The following is a 13,771-nucleotide window of genomic DNA, read 5'->3' as shown; positions in this document are numbered from 1 at the left end:
CCCACAGAGAGGTATATAGGGTAAGAGAGTCCTGAGTTCAGGCCTATTTTGCTATTTTTGGCTTGAGATGATTTTGTGAAAATTTATGTTAACTTGGCAACACCATCATTTAACATACATTTCCAAATCTACATTAATACAACAGCTGTAGAGTTGTAATTTTTTAAAGGGTAGGAAATGCAAAAAAAAGTTCCTGCAGTAATATTAACATGTCCTGGTTATTTTATGATGTGCATTTAAATACATAGGCTCCAGTCATGCAAACTTTACATTAATAACTTTATGCTTGAATAGGACGATTATAGCAGCCACACGTCTGTTTACAGGAGTTATTATATGATTGGGTTCTGCCTACACAAGTTGATCCAAATTGTATTATGACACAGTGGGGCAATATTTTGTTCTACAAGAATCCTGACAAGATGATTTAGGTAGTGTAGGTGGGTGCGAGTCGACTGAACAATACAACTGGGTGAGGAGCCATGTCACGGCAAATCAATGTCTAGGTAAATGTGTTACAATTTTGAAAATGCTGTAATGGTTTATATTTTTTCTTACTTTTTTTTGGTAATTTTCATCTCCAAGTGAAGGATCAACTGTGGTATTTCTGCTCCCAGGGAAACTAAAGCTAAAAACAAACAAAACAAACAAAAAAACCCTAGCAGTTTGGATGAAGAAGACTTTCTGATACTTAGGGAATCTTTAAATCTTTGCCATTATACTCATCACTTGATCACTGTGTTTCCTTACAGAAAGGAAGTGTGCAGTGCTAGTTCAATATCACTACTACTTGAAGGTATGACTACAAACACCAACACAGAGAGGGGCAAATGTAAACGGATAAGCCAGAGGATTAAGTTAAATAAATGTATAATAGAAACAGAATTATACTGAATTAAAATGAGACCTTACTGAGTGAGACCCTGTTTGCTCTACATGGGCATTACAGACCCTGTGACTCTTTCTGTAAGAGTAGGGCTTTGGTTTGGTTTCTATGGCTAAAATTTCCTCACCCTTCACTGTTCAGTGTTTTATGCACCAATTACATTTCTGGGTTCATTCCATACCTGCTTTTAGTAGGAGATCTCAGATTTTACAATGAGGAGTGCTGCCAGCCTTGCAAATTTCTGTTCACTAAGTTGCCTGGGATGAGTAGTGGTTTTTTTTGTTTTTTTTTGAGGAACAAATAAAATATAGTTTTCATCATACATGATCAAGGGCAAAAGAGTCAGTTTTGTTCTCGGGCTGATTATGATTTTGCAAGACTAGCTGCAGCATTTGTGGCTGGCAATGTAACTTGATATGCAAATAAAGGGCCTGATCTAGCAAACACTAATGTATATCTATAAAATTACTTGAATCCTGCTCCTCAACTGGATCTGTGCAGTCAGACCCTGCGTCCATCCAGATCTGATTGTGCTTTTGGAGCCTTCAGTGATTTGAAGTTAATGCGGTTATTTTTGTGAGTAGCTTTACTCCTGTGTATCTATCCATAAGAAGCCAATTTTTATTAGTATGTTTGTTTTATTTCTAAAGGAGAAAGCATGCTGCTCTTACCTGAACACATCATTTCTACCAAGAAAATACTTGAAAGAAACTAGCCGTTTTCTCAGCGCTGTAAAATATTGTTCTGTTTATGATGATTAATTTTCTTCACATCTTTTTTTCTTTTAAAGAAAACCCCTCTCTTTTTCTCACTTTCTGCAGGCTCCCATCTTTACTCTGCGGTAGCTTGGTTCAAAGTCCACTCAAATTTCGATTGGTACCATTCATGCAGATTTTGGCTACCGTTTCTCTACCAGGCTGATTCAGCCCTGCAGATAGCCAATTTGCCTGATTGTTCTTTGTAGTATATCACTCATACTTTACAGTTGTTGTTGTCTCTGAAACCCCTATGTAATAACTATCATAACTGTAGAAAATATCTTGCTGATATCCAGCGGCTGTGCCCCTATTTAGATATTGGTTTTGTATCTGAGACTCTCTATACTAAAATTAATGTGAAAGAAGTCCATTCAAAATGCATAAGCCCACATCCATCACTGCATAACACACCAGTTAATCACAGCAGGCATTTCTGATTAAATAATCAGCAAATTTAAATGATCATTAGGTTCCAGAGACAAAATCTAATTGAATTGAAGAGGGGCACATCACATCCCTAACAGCTACTGTTTCCATGTATCTTTTTTCAAACATGTGTGCTCTAAGCACGTGAATAGTCTCCCTAAAGTCAACAAAATTTCACATAGTTTCAATTAAGCACATCCAGGATCAGGGCCTAAGATAAATATTCGGAATGTTAATTTTGCAAGCAGAAGGTTTAGATCATTTTATTTTCTTTTTAAATGAAAGCTTAAATTCTACAAAAATGGAGGGGGGGGATGGAGTGGTTGTGACGAGTGTCTCCCCTGACCCATCCACTCCTGTCCCCTGCATCTTTCATTGGCTTCAGTTCAGTGATACTATGCATATTTAGAGACAAATTGTGGTTCTGTGGGCTGTGGTATGCAGGAGGGCAGACGACATGATCATAATGGTCTCTTTTTAAAATCAGTGAATTGTGGACCCTGTACTTCATCCTGATGAACACATAGGTGAGATGGCTCCTGGGACTATTTGTGCAGTGCGTAAAAGTTGCCCAATATAGCCCAAGGTTCGTCAGGTGCATTGGAATCCTAAGAGATGAAAGGGGCTGATATACATGTAAAATGCTTTTAAATAGAGATTTTGTCACCCGGATCTTAGAAATGATGGTGCTATGGAAAGGAGTTATTTGTGTTTTAAGTAGAGTAGAGGAAAATATCTTGCATTGTTTACAAGATAAGCCCTGAGCTGAAAACTGTGCAAAAGCTTACATACCCTGCCAACAAAAGTGATGTTTTTTGGTCATGCCAGTGTATGTTGATCCAGACAAATACTAACAGTTTAAAACAGAACTGTCAGCTGGACAAACAAGAAGCAAACCTGTTATCTAGAAATCTAGAAAGGAGTACACGTATAGCAAAAAGGGAAATGATACTTCCCATCTGCAAGATTAAATTCTCATTTGTCAGCTTACAGAAACAGGTATTTTCCTAGTTCAGTGGTTCTCAGACTTTTTCACACTGTAAACCACCATTTTAATATAGACATTGTCTTTATGCCATCTTTCTTTCCCCTTATGATTGCTTTGTATCCCTGTGTAGTGTTTACATTGTAAAATATTTGGAAAATATTAATGGCTTTGAACTGTCTTTCTAATTCATTGAACAGCTGGAAATAAGGAGAAGCCAGTGCCATGTGATCAACGAGCTTCCCATAGACCACCAGCCAGTGTCAGTGTGCCACTGCTTTAGAAACGCTGTCCTAGTTAGTGTACTTTTAACCATTTTGTGGTAGAGTTGTGGCTGAGTACCTCACAGAGTTTAGTCTTCTACAGGTCCAGGTCACTAACTCATGTATTCATTTGTATATATATATATATATATTTTAATGTTTCAATAATTTTAAATTAATTTAATTATCAAATTAATGACAGTTTACACAGAAACATATGTTTGCCTCTGTCAGTTTTGTGTTGGGGATGTTCATTGAAACAAGTCAATATAATGTATTGTTACACACGTTCTGAATGCCTTTCTTAGAGATAGCTAGAATCCCTCTCCATTATGATCAGAAGTATGCAAGAGGTTTTCCTTTGAAGCTAGAGGAAATTAAGTTAGAGAGTCTCTAACCCCCCCAATATATTAACCTTCTGAGAGATGAGAAATGATCTTCCCTTAATTGTGCTGCAGCTAATCAGAACATTTATACATGTAATGTGATCCAGGTCTGCAAGAGCAGGTATGTGCTGACTCATCACATGACTGTTTCCAGCCAATCATGAGCTAGAATATTCTTTTCATATCACTTCGTTAGGTGGTATCATTCTTCTACAGGAAAAAAAAGAACATCAGAAAGTACTCAAAGAATGGCCATCCGGCGCTCAAGAGTTACCTAATCCAGACTGAGCTATGATATTTATGGCCAAAATCTCATTTATAAAGCCCAAGACTTCCTGTTTTGGGGCTATGTCTCTCAGGCAGTCCAGGGACAAGTGCAAGAGACAGACTTCTCCAGTCAGGCCTATTTTGTAGCCATTTTCTGACAGTTCCTGCAGTTTAAACCGTGTACATGGCACCTAGCTATCCCTGTGATGAACATACTATAATTTAATGTGAGACAGAGGGGGAGTAGAAGGAAGAGAGTTACCCAGGATCAACTTCTCAAAGGAATCAAAGTTGCTCTATGGTTTCAATATTCCACCTACATACACCTTAAACTCCATAGGCCAGATCCCTAGGGAAAATTTGACGTCCACAGTATCATATCATAGATGAACTTGGTCACATTCTTTAAACAACACAGTTCCACAATATTCCATACCTCCACCCTTTCCTCATACAAGTACCTCCTTAAAATACACTTCTTCCAAAAGGCCTTTAAAACCTAATCTCCATACAGAGAATAATTTGTTGATTTAATGGTTGATCATCTAAATACTGTTGATGATGAATTAAAACAACAACATAGAAACTAACATGATGTGTCCACTACTTAATTGCTTAATTATGTTGCTTTTGGTTACTTTCCAATCACTGTCCTTCTTTGTATGTTTACATGCCACCCTCATTGTCTTACGCACATGAGTAACATTATAATATGGATAGTCCCATTGAAATCCATGGGACTATTACTGGGAGTAAAGTTACCCATGTGAATAAGTGCATGCAGGACCAGGTCCTTAGATGGGGCAAGGACCTTGTCTTCATGCAGTATCTGTTTGTAAAGCCCTTGGAATGCTACTCGTACCATAATAATAAAATTAGTTAATTTTTCTTCTCTTTTAAAATGTATTCTAGAATGCAGTAACAAATTATAACCTTTCTATGAGCTTTTTAAAATTATTTTATAGAGTTGAATAGAAAATTATATCCCTACTACATAACTTCATAGGCTGGTTCAGAAACCTAAAAGAGCATATCATGCTATATGGAACTCTGTTAGCTTTGGAGGAATTTCTTTAGAACCTTATTACAATTCTATCAATTTATATAGACTTTTTTGAAAAGCAATTACATAAACAATTTAAATCAGGCCTGATCCAAAGCCCATTGAAGTAAACGTTGCCCACTTTGCCTGCCACCAAATGACCAGATGACCACCAATCTACTCAACTACATAATCCAGCAACCCACTTCATGGAGGTTAAAGTTTGCATCCCCTCAATATGCAAAACTTCCAGTTTGTTGGTAGCCCCTTTTATTAGAGGGACTTCCCAGAGCAAATACAGTAAATAAGCTTCTCAGTTACTCTGCAACTAACCACATTCCTGCTTAAGCAAGAAACTTGAAGGAAAAGCAAACAAGGAACAATTTAAACATCATATTTGACAATACATCACGTCCAATCCTGGTTACTAGTGTTGGCAGCTCTTATGATTTTATCACAAGTCTAACAACAGGTGTTTGGTTTTTTTCTTAAAGCCTCAACTGCTGAAATCCAGAGATTGCAGGGGAATCTCAGCTTTCATTTTAAAAAAAAAAAAAAGTTTCTAGATAATGCAAAAAAGCTTAAAATGTCCAGTGAGTGCATCCTGAAGGTTCAGAATCTAAAATGCAAATAAAAACAACCCCAAATTTATTATTCTTTTAAATAATGACTCCTTCTTGTCAATCCAGTCGTGTGATTTTGGGACCTAACTTCTGATTTTTCAGTGCTGGGAATTGGCAATACTAAGTTACCAAGCAGAGAATTGAGTAAATTCTAGAATTTTATATTTTTCTTCAGTTTTCAAAAAACCACAACATTAGGCACCCATCTAGTGCTCTGGTGCCCACCTGTGCCTGTCCCATAAATTAAACAGATGCTTATTAGTGCAGGAGTTTCCCTTAAAGAAACAAAACCTTTAAATACTTTCACAAATAACCTCCTTTGGCATAAGAGATAAACTTGTAAGAGCAACTCAAGAAAACTTGTATAATAGAAGAAAATATCCATAAGTTTAAAAAATATTTTGCATCCATTTATGCACCTTCACACTGAGCACAACCCTATAGTATCCTGAGTTTCTCCTAATCTGTTTACTCCAACCCATTCAGACATGTATCCATTAAAAAGCTTCCCAAACAAGCCATATTCCATAAACATAAATATTATCAGACTAGATGGAGAGAAAGCCACATAGTAATGCTAATAGAGATTTGAAGTATTGGATGGGCTAGTACCTACTCATTCCTGCAGAGCTGCTTACCCCTTACCCTGTCATTAAATGCAGCTTTTGGAAAGTGTTTTGTGAATGAGAGGAATATATAACACAGAAAACTGCAGGGCTGTTCATAACACAGCTGCGTATCTGCATGAAAGAACATTAGGCACATCCCTGTAGTTATATCAGAGATGGAGAAGAGCTATGCAATTTGGATCAGGATTCCAAATCTTATGAAATTATGTGGGGTATTTGGAACTAGATTTTTTTGCGTCAGATAAATACATAGCTAAGCATGATCAAACATTTTTTTTCTACCATACAAAAATTTTTTAGTGTGGTTATTATGATAAAACAATGTTTTCATATATTCAGCCTAAATAATGGGATACAATTGTGGACATTAAAATCAGATCACTGATGTGAGCTCGGGCCCCAGTCCTGCAAACATCTATGCACATGTTTAACTTTAAATCGGTGGGACCACTTGCATGATTAAAATTAAACACATGCATACATAATTTCGGGTTCAGTGCCCAAGGCTGTAATTTAAACTCAGGAGTATAGATCAGTATAATACTAATTATCCTCTTAGAGCTTTTATTTGTGAAAGTCAAGAAAATAAACAGAAATCCAATTGGGACCACTTCTTCTTCTTCTCAAATCAAATAAATTAATTTCTGTATTAACGCTGACTTAAACGTAAAGGTCATACAGTAGTGGATAAAGTCTGCTATTTAAGACACAACATTAGTGAAATCTAAAACCTTTAGTAAAAATGATGAACACAAATAATAGCTATTTTCCATATCAGAATAACACTTGTTCTTATCAGCAAATATCACCATTGCTTTAATTTTTCACCTTGAACTAAGAATACAGTGCTATGAGGTAATGAGAAATCTAACTAGACTCTTTGAAAAGGGTATAGAATTAAGATGATGAGGATAAGACAGATATGAGAATGCACCACACAAATGAGACACAGAGACGGACAAATGCCAAGATAAAGAGACCAATAGATTGTATAGAGATACAATACTATTTCTTGAGAGACATACACTTATTCAGGCTACACCCAATTATTTTTAGGGGTCTTACTCATTTCCTAAATGCCAGATAGGAAATATTCTGATATTCATTGAGTTCCACACACTCATTAACAGCAAAAGAAAATTATGAAAAACCTCTGTCACTGCACTTTCTTCAGTGTCCTTGGTATAGTTAGGATGAACTCAGCATCCCATTCTGGCACCAGAAGTTGTTCAGAGGTTTGGAATAAGCAATTTATCCACAAAATGAATCATGGAAACTAGAGGTATAAAGGACATCTGTCATTCAAACATGCCCTGGACATGATCATAAAGGCAGTTTTTGCCAGTGTCCTATTAGGCAAGATGCTTACATCTTTCAGGGTGTCAACATTCACCTAGAAGTTGGAATCCTGGGCTTCAGTCTAGGGGTAAACCATGGATTAAAAATATTCTATTGTAACATTCCATTCCATTATGCAGTATTTTGTTTTGTTTGTTGATGGCTAGATATAAGGTTGTTTTTCCTGGTATACTGTGTGACCTTGGGCAAATCACATAATTAGTGCCTCAGTTTCTTCTTTGGTAGAATGGAGTTAATAATGCTTACCTACCTTTGTTCACTAATGTTTGGAAAATGTTTTGTGATTCCCAAATAGCTATTACAGAAGTAAAAAATCTTATAGTATTCCATAAAGTATCCTATATAATACACAAAATTCAGAAAGATGATGATGCTAAGAAACGTTACTGAAAGCATCAAAACACCCTCAAACCATGATAAAATCAAAATCTGGATCTAGATTTGCAGTTTAGGCCTATTTTTAACTGAGAGGATCTTTCATAGTAATAAAATGAAGCTTAGGTGCATGCAACTTCCATGAGTTTTCCTACAACATGTACCTAATTTCACTTTTTTAAGTTGCATGCATACAATATACCATGACTTTCAAAAGGATTCTGCTCAATAATTAACCGGCCTAAATAACACCCATCCTAAATAGGGCAAATATTTTATTTATTTATTATTTTATGTATTTACCTATCCCAGTGTTTGACATTTTTCAGAAACACATAAAAAGAGAGGATTGCTGCCTCAGAGAGGTTGCAGTCTAATTTTAGATGTGACACAACAAGGTGGTAACAAAATGTGGTGGATATATTACAAACTATTGAAATTGTAAGCTATTTTAAATACTCAAGGGTGAGGAGGGTTTCCTCGTCGTTCTTGCAGGTTAGCGGGTTCTGTGGGGAAGCATGCAATCTGGGCCTAGTAGAGTCAGTCAGAAACCAGCCTAGAGTAAGGTGGGGGTGAGTTGTGCCTCTGTTTTAGGTAGCAGCCTACTTTGTCTCTCTCTGGTTTTGGATTCTTGTGTGTCCTTCTGAATTTTAAGAAATAAAGTAGTGTTATGTTGCAACTTTACAGCAAGAGCATTTATGTTTTGATCTAACTTCTCTGTTTGTATGCCATGAAACATAACATGAGAAGGATGCAAGTGGGAAGAAAAGACAAGGAATATAGTTCTAAAGTCAAACAGTAACTCAGGGCTGGGTGGGCTACACAGAAATTTGCACCAGAAAACCCAGAATCAGTTTTAATTCACACTTTTTGTTAATTCGGTACAAGTGTGTGTGTGTAGGCATTAATATTTCAGACTAAAAATGTCCTCTCTTTGATTTTGCTTAAGTCTTACCTTGAATTCAATGGGACTGCTCTTGGTAGTAAAGTTAAGCATGTCCACAAAATGGCAGTAGTGACTTTTTAGGAAAGATATCAAAGAATTAGCTTGGCAAATGGGAATACTTCCTTCTTCCACTCACCCAATGCAATCTCTGGAGGAAGGCTACACAAGCAACTGTAAGAGGCCACACGTCGCAATCATGAAAAAGCATGATTGCAGCAATGTTTTTCCACTCCAGTAACAGAAAGACAAAGATCTCAAGGGATCCATTTGTTTTAGAAGCTAAATTGCTAGTCTGGGGGGTAAACTCAGTGCCTTGATGAAAGTACCTGGGGAACGCTCAACTCCATGAAAGAGATTCTCTCTTTCCAGGGTCCCCTCCTGCATGTTTTTGTGTGTCTGGGGTGCTGTTGGTGGTGAGGAGGCAAACCTCCACCCACATGTTTAAAAACAAAATTATTTATATTTCATAAATACTACCCTTGATTGTTAAAATAAAAGGTTTTGTTTTTTTTTTAAATAGAAAAAAGTACTTTAGATTTGATACATTTGTTTATTTTTTGCATTTCTTTCATATGGATAATGAAAATAGCCTAGTCAGTGTCCCATTTTCTTTTCTACTCAGTTTCATTGTTAGGTGCTTATGTGCTAGCAGAATGCTCAAGGTGTGGGTAACAGGCACTGCAAGGGAATGTTTGTTTATTTTTAAATCAACTGTTTCCATTAATTTTTTTTTCCTTTTGAATTCACAGAAATATTTCTGTTGGTTGCAGATTTTATAAAATTTATTATTTTTTACAAATCATCCATTTTGAGGCCAGATTTAACCACATACGTATCATTTAAAGGTTAAGAAAAATACAATCCAATTCCTAAAAGTATTATTTTTCCTTTTATGGATGAGCACCAGGCTTAAAGACCACAGTGTAAATAGAGTTTCCTGTTCCAGGGAAGCGTTGGCTACAACAGGAGCCCAGAGGTCCTTTGGGAAAAACTTGATAGGAACTATGAGCTGTATGTGACCTGAGGCTCCAGGAACCAAAGAGCCAGAACTGAGGGAAACACATTTCACAGTCCTTTTGTGCAATCTTAAGTCCCATAAGCACTTCTGGGAAAGTAAAACCTGCATCATACACACAGTATTATTAAAGAATAGCAAAGGAATCTTGCAAATGCTTTTCAGAAATCATTCTATTATCTGTAGATCGGTGATCTCTTTCCTTGAAGCTTGCTGGAGCACTGATTTTAAAAAAGTCTGCAGACAAAGAGCTGGCCTCTGCAAGGAGCTGAGCAGAATTAAGGGTGTTGAGCATCTTTTCAGAGTTGCTAGGCACCTCACAGAGTCAGGCCCAAAGCATATGTTCCAGGCAGAACACTTTTAGGAGGATACTGCTGGGCAGTGTGTTCTTAAATTATAAAACAAACTCAGTAGCGATCTGGCACATAATCAATCTTAATTTATAACTATCATAATCAGAGGCTCCCACTCCTGCAGGATATGTGTTGCCATTCTCCCCCACCCAAAAAATGGTGCAAAGTGGGGGGGGGGGGGGCCTTGCGTGAGGACACTGTCACTTAGGCCACAGTCCAGCCAACACTTGCACAAGTACTTACCTTCAAGCACATGAATAGTCTTATTGACTTCAATGGGATTACTTGTGAGTAAAGTTAAGCATACATATCTGCAGGATCAGGGACTTACTGAGTAATGATGTCATTGACTGGGACTTATCAGAGGTAGATTCAATTCCTGGCACTGTCACCCACTTCTTGAGTATGATTGTAAGCAAATCACCTGATCTCTGTGCCGCATACCTTGGTCTGTAAAAAGGGATATTAGCATTTTATTTCTCCCATTCTTTGTCTTTTTTTTCCTATTTGGATTGTATGGTTTTTGGGGCAGAAACTCTCTTAATATGTACTTGTGCTATCTCAGCTGGGACCTTTTATGTACTACTGCAATACATATAACATTTAAGAGAAATTAAAACAATTTTGGATGCAAAATCAGTCAGAAAAACTTCAAGGGTCTGATTTAACTGTTCAGCTTATTCAATGCTTGCAGTGATACACTTTGAAACTTTTATTTTTACTTACCACATTACAACATGATCTTGGAAACCAAAGAACAGCTCAAAGGGGAAACATTTTTCATTCAGAACTTAGCAAGAAATATATTTTAAAAAGGTAAAGAAGAAACATCCTGTCACATGAAGTGTGTTGCTGGGAATGGGATAATGCATTGCTTTCCAGTTTGAGAACTACTCTCTCTATGTGATACAGAGCATATTATCTGGTAGTTTTGAGCTAAGTATCCCTTCTTCTTACAGTAGGTCATGATGCTGATTTCCAAATTCAGGAGCAGTTTTAGCTGGATAGTATAAAATGACCTTCATTTCAGGTTGATCGTGAAAAAACAAAACAAAAACAAAACACACCACACTTCTAAAAGACTTAAACCTAAACAAAGAAATCTCATTTGCCTTTCACCCCTCAAGATAATATTTCAGGTTTATTAGACAGTTTGTCTGTTAGCGTTATTCATTTGAAACAAAACCCTGGGTGTGTGCTTTCTAGAGGACCACGTAAATCAACAAAGCTATACATAGCACAGGGTCTGATTTAGTTACCAGCTGATATTTCTCCACAGATATTCCAACTGAAGAGAGGAAATTCTGAACTTCCTTATTATTCCAACATGCTGAGCCTGCTAGTCAATAAAAGGTTTTCCATACAAACAGCTTGTTTTAATAAATGGTTGGGGACATTTTCACTGGTTCCAGGGTCAGAGATTATATCATTCATTTTTTTTATCTTTTACCAATTCCTTTGGAAATCTTTGCAATCCTAGTGGGATTCATGTTACGTTTCCTGGTGACTCCCTTGACCTGTGAAGTGTTTCAGAGTTAAGTCACTTCAATGCTTTGGTGTGGGTCTCAATGGCACCCCCACTGATCCATAAAGGAATTACAAAAGGAGTCACACTGGGCTCCATCCACCAAAGGGACTTCATCACTTAACTGCCACTTTAGCTGCCTATATTTAGAAATATAGGATATATTTAGGAACCAATGAGATCCTCAAAACCCTCCCCCCACTCAGCTGCTGCCTCACCCTGTAAGCATTTACAAGTTCCACAGATTGCCTATGTTTCTGCCATAGGTGCCTACGTTTCTGCCATTGGGCACATGCAAAAGCACCTGAGTCCTGATACCATTGCACTGTTTGATGTCCTAGCTCACTCTGATGGGTTTCACAGATGAAGTGTTCCCCCACCTGGCACACCTGATCCAGCAGGCATGGTCAGAGTGTGCCTACCCTGCACAAAAGGTAGCCAGGAATTTTTCAAGCAAGCATTCCCCAGTATACTGGGTCATGGAAAACCTGTTTTCACATCCTAACTCTGCCTGATGTGAAGCACAGGCTTGCACTTGGGTTTCCCACATCCTAGATGAGTGCCTTAACTATCAGGCTATTGAATATTCTGCAGCATATCTTCCCCAGTCTCTCCTGACGAAGCTGTTCCATTTTGTATTAAATGATTAAAGATTAGTTGGGCGAGGGAGAGCAAAAGAGAGAGACTGAATCCATAGCTCAGTGGTTTGGACACCCACCAGGTACATGGGAGACATATTCCACGTGAATCCCTTTCTTAGGTGCCTAAGTCTGGCTTGAGAATTCCAGTGGATAACAAGGCACCTAAAAATTAAGCGGTGTGATGCCTAAGTGCCTTTGTGGATCTAGCTCATCCAGACCTTCAGTCAGAAAGACGCTGTGAGGGGATCATAGGCCTGATATTAGGGGATGGGGAGGCTTCTCCCTCAACCACCTCCCCAACTTTTATCTTGGGTACATAATGTGTTTCTTCCCCCACCGAGAGGAAGGGGTAAGGCAGGAGGGAGCAGTATGACCTTGCTGCCTAATAGTTGTTTGGCTGAGTGGAGAGATAGTGCAGTTGCAACCTCCTGCCACAAGGGGCTACTATGTTCTTTCTGTTGGGAGGCGGGTCAGCTGACTCAGATCCTCTACCACTGAAGTCTCATGGGAGATTTACCATTAACACCAGTGGGTGCAGGATCAAGCCCTCTAGCAGGGTTTTTTTCTTCATCTTCCTCAGGTTGCTGGCAGAATTGTTCATCTGTGCAGAGCTCAGAGGACATGTGGAACTGAGTAGTAAAAGCAGGGCATTAATGGGTCCGTTGGGCTCCAATGTGTATTGATTTATTAATTACCTTTCAATTAGTACTATTGCCCAAAGTGTATGTAGCTGTTATACAGTGGTGCTCATGCTTATGGGTTGGATGAATGGACTATAAGGCAGATAGAAAGCTGGCTAGGTCATTGGGCTGAATGGGCAGTGATCAACGACTCAATGTCTGGTTGGCAGTTGGTAACAAGCAGAGTGCTCCAGGAGTCGGTGCTGGGGCTGGTTTGTTCAATATCTTCATTAATGATCTGGAGGATGGGGTAGATTGCACCCTCAACAAGTTTGCAGATGACATAGGCAAATATGGAGTGTAGGGATAGGATACAGAGGACCAAAATTGGAGGAAAAAGAAATCTGATGAGGTTCAACAAGGACAAGTGCAGAGTCCTGCACTTAGGACGGAAGAATCTCATGTACTGCTACAGACTGGGTGACCAACTGGCTAGGCAACAGTTCTGCAGAAAAAGGACTGGGGGTTACAGTGGACAAGAAGCTGGATATGAGTTAACAGTGTGCCCTTATTGCCAAGAAGGCTAATGGCATATTGGGCTGCATTGGTAGGAGCATTGCCAGCAGATCGAGGGAAGTGATTATTCCCCCCTATTTGGCACTGGTGAGGCCA

This window comes from Emydura macquarii, unplaced genomic scaffold, assembly GCF_026122565.2.
Source record: "Emydura macquarii macquarii isolate MOO-44397 ecotype Brisbane River unplaced genomic scaffold, CSIRO-AGI_Emac_v2 contig_1477, whole genome shotgun sequence".
Lineage (NCBI taxonomy): Eukaryota > Metazoa > Chordata > Testudines > Chelidae > Emydura > Emydura macquarii.
Note: the sequence above shows the minus strand (reverse complement) of the source record.